Raw genomic sequence first — 4,560 nt, forward strand, 5'->3', positions numbered from 1 at the left:
ACCAAGGAGGAGGTAAAACAAACGAGAGGGGGATGAATCCTATAAGGAACAGACGGAGAGATAACGAGAAGACACAGGAGCAGCTGAGAGAAGAGTGGAAAGAGGGGGGGTTAAGCGGAGGTGAGGCGGAACAGGAGAGGAGAGGAGAGGAGAGAGGAGAGGAATAGAGGGGCTGAGAGGAAGTGGGGATTGGAAGAGAGCAGAAGGAAGAGGAGAGGAGAGGAGAGGAGAGGGGGGATAGAAGAGAAGAAGGGGAGGAAAGGAGAAGAAGAGAAGAAAGGAGAGAAGGAGACGAAAAGAGAGGAAGAAAAGAGAGGAGAGGATATTAGAGGGAAATTAAAGTGCTTTCAAAGAAATGTTGGCTCTGCTGTAGAACAAACAGCCGACGTTGACCACTGGCTGTCTCTCTGACCTTGTTACATTCTCTCTCTGCTGTGTGTGTGTGTGTGTGTGTGTGTGTGTGTGTGTGTGTGTGTGTGTGTGCGTGTGCGTGTGCGTGTGCGTGCGTGCGTGCGTGCGTGTGTGCGCGTGCGTGTAAGACAAACTGTAGTACATGTCTGCATATGAGAAAGCTTGAGTTGGATGATTTTATACATCTTTGTGTGTGTGTGTGCGTGTGCGTGTGCGTGTGCGTGTGCGTGCGTCACCACCACTACCGGGTGCCCACAGAAGGAGGACCGAATTGACGCCAGTCTCGTTGGAATGTAGGTACAGTACTGTATGTCTGTGAACCATAGTGCATCGCATTATGCGATATACTGTAGCGGTATACTGGGAGGGATTAGAGTTTTATCTGCAATACTTTACATCCTCAGAGTGAAACTCCTCATTGTCAGGCAGTGGTGGAAAAAGTACTTTTATTTTTTCACTATTACTATTACTATTTTCAAATGGCCGAAATGTATATAGGGCTGAAGTGGTTTTGTAATAATAATCAAAACCTACAAAGTAACAAGTAGCCTCGATCTCCAGGCTTTTATTCTCCCTCCCGTTTTGCTAAAAAATGAGAGCCTGGACCAGCCTGTTGACGTTCCTGGCATAGGAAGTGTTTCATTTCCCCAACCAACCAGAGTGCAGTGGGCGTCGCTCCAAATGTTGTGACGTCAGGGCTCTCAATGCTGCACATTGGGGGAGGAGGAGGGGCATGGGGCGAGGGCGGGGGCTGACGGACAGATCGGTGAACCAATGGGATCTCGCGGAAATGTTCTCAGGACATTTTGAACCCGCCCCTCTAGACCAGATCAGACGCGCTAGGGCAGCCTAAGTAACTAGTAACTAAAGTTTTCAAATAATTGTAATATTTGTATCTGAAATGTAGTGAAGTACTGGAAATTGGAAATACTCCAGTAAAGTAAAAAATCACACCCTGCAGTGAAGGTAGCGGCGCCTTTGATACATTTTGTCATCGATATGTGTTTATAATGTGTTTATAGCCACGTGTCATGTGAAGCTTGACCAATCACTTTGTTGACGCACCTGACCAATCAGAACGTTGACGGACCTGACCAATCAGAACGTTGACGGACCTGACCAATCAGAACGTTGACGGACCTGACCAATCAGAACGTTGACGGACCTGACCAATCAGAATGTTGACGGACCTGACCAATCAGAACATTGACGGACCTGACCAATCAGAACGTTGACGGACACGGACAAAGTCAGGTATAGAGCAGGATCCGCTCTATACCTAAAGGTATAGAGCGGCTAGCGCCGCTAAAAATACCTCCAAATTGTACTTAAATACATTACTTGAGTACATGTACTTAGTTACTTTACACCACTGCTGTCAGGTGGGGAAAATAAATGGCTGGCAACATGTTTATCGGGGGAGACGTATTAGTGGTTGCATCATGTCTACACCCTCCCCAAGCTATATAAAAAAAAAGTTATTAAAAAGAGCATGAAACTGGCAGACGGAAATAATTGGTTTATGCTCCATTGCAAGCAGGAATTGTGTGAAGAGAGAAGGTGTGTGAAAATGGTTCAACGACACTCGATTGATTCGTAGCTGAAGTTGAAGCCAGCTCAACTTGGATTTGTAGCTTTTGTCGCAGCAACAGTGTCATCTTTCATGTCGCTGGCTTCCATTGCGAATGAAGCGTATTTGTATCTGCCAGTGTGAACGCATCATAAGACTAGATTGTACATTATAATGTATTTAAACTAGATTTTCAGGCTTCACTGTGCCTCTAAATCTAGTGGTCTCCAATTACATTATTGGCATTTTATGTTTGTGATGCCCACACACCATCCACTGTCCAAATAAATAAATAAATAAATACATACAACACACACACACACACACACACACACACACACACACACACACACACACACACACACACACACACACACACACACACACACACACACACACACATACATACATACATACATACATACATAAACCTTTTTGTTTTCTCAGTTGGTGTTGTATGTAATCAAAACTTTTGTTGTGTTGATAGATTATTAGGCTACAGTTAATATCACAAATTTACTAAACGTCCACAAAATACAAGTACAAGTCATTTAGCCTATAGGCTACACACAATGATCTGTTGAGCGCATAACGCAATCAATCAATGGATCAGCCATGAGTCAACGGATCAATTAAACTACTAGACAGTTTTCTTTTCCGCCAGAAACTCTGAGAGAGAGACAGACACAGACACAGACACAGACAGACACAGACACAGACATAGACACAGACACATGACACAGACACAGACACAGACAGACAGACACAGACACAGACACAGACAGACAGACACAGACACAGACAGACGGGGAGAAACCTCTTCCAAAAAAACGACCCACTGAGCTGTAGTCCAGACTAGAATCAGTCAGACGTCTCCTCTCCTAGACTCCTATACCCTTCCAAATCCCCCCCCCAAACACACACGCACACGCACGCACACACACACACACACACACACGCACGCACGCACGCACGCACGCACGCACGCACGCACACATGCAAGCACAGGCAAACTCTCATCTCTTCTAGACTCCTACCCTTCCAAATCCACCACCTGCACGCGCACAATTGACACGCGAGCGCACGAGGACCACGCGGCTGCAACCGGGCGTGCACGCACTCTGGGTGGGTATGCACTGCCTCACTGTAGTGGTTGAAAAAGTAGGCTATCACATTTTTTACTTAAAGGGGTGTTTCACTTTCAAAAAAACGTTGGGTCATTTTATCGTCTACTCAGGCTTTTGTGAGCCCCCCAGACCGTTTTTAAGTTGCTTGATTCAGTATTTAGATATTTGATATTAATTTGATCAGACACGCCCCCTTCCTATACAAACCCGCATTGTAACTTCAAACTCATTTAAACATGTTAGATTCATCAGAAAGACCTATCCTTTGTTCTGGTGAGCAGTGTCCATCTAATGCGTGAGGAGACGTGTTTTTTCAATAATCTTTTTCATTTATTTAAAAAAATGTAATACAATTAAGAAATAAAATAAAATAAATGAAAAAGTAATCGAAAAAACACGCCCCCCTTGCGTATTAGGAGGGCAGGATGAGTCACCAGAACCAAGGATGGGTGTTTTTTATGAATCTAACATGTTAAAAATGGAGTTTGAAGTTATAATGGGTTTGTGTAGGAAGTGGGCATGTCTGATAAAATGAATATCAAATATCTAAATACTGAATCAAGCAACTTAAAAAAAACTGTCTGGGGGGCTCACGAAAGCCTGAGTAGACGATAAAATGAGCCAAGGGATATTTCACTTTTTTTTAAATGAAATATCCCTTTAAGTAAAAGTATCAATACTGCAATATAGACATACTCTTTTACAAGTAAAAGTCCATAATTCAAAATGTACTTAAAGTAGAAAATAGCCTAATATTATGCAGAATGTCCCATTTCTAAAGTTTTCAAATAATTATGTGGAATAGGTTACGGGGTCAATTTGGTTCCATTTGTACACTCTGGGATTAACATTCAGTAAATTAACACTATATTAGGCTATAGCCTACAGTGTATATGGACAATTTGTACACTTATTTATATTATTAAGAGTCTTAATAATATAAATAAGTGTACAAATTGTACATAATCTTAATTTAAGACCGTTAAATTAATTTAAGACGGTCTTAATTTAAGACTGTGATGGATTAAACACCGGGTGTGTGTGTGTGTGTGTGTGTGTGTGTGTGTGTGTGTGTGTGTGTGTGTGTGTGTGTGTGTGTGTGTGTGTGTGTGTGTGTGTGTGTGTGTGTGTGTGTGTTGTGTGTGTGTGTGTGTGTGTGCGCGCGCGCGCGGCAGCTCCGCAGGTGACATTATTTCCAGTAGCGCGTCCCATGCGCACTGTCTACACAAGTCATAAAATGAACCCTATATAATTCCCGTTTTTACAACTAGGCCTACTCTCTCTCTCTCTCTCTCTCTCTCTCTCTCTCTCTCTCTCTCTCTCTCTCTCTCTCTCTCTCTCTCTCCCCCTCTCCCTCTCTCTCTCTCTCTCTCTCTCTCTCTCTCTCTCTCTCCCCTTCTCCCTCCCTCCCTCTCTCTCTCTCTCTCTCTCTCTCTCTCTCTCTCTCTCTCT

This window comes from Gymnoscopelus microlampas (assembly GCF_963454915.1).
Source record: "Gymnoscopelus microlampas genome assembly, chromosome: 19".
NCBI lineage: Eukaryota > Metazoa > Chordata > Actinopteri > Myctophiformes > Myctophidae > Gymnoscopelus > Gymnoscopelus microlampas.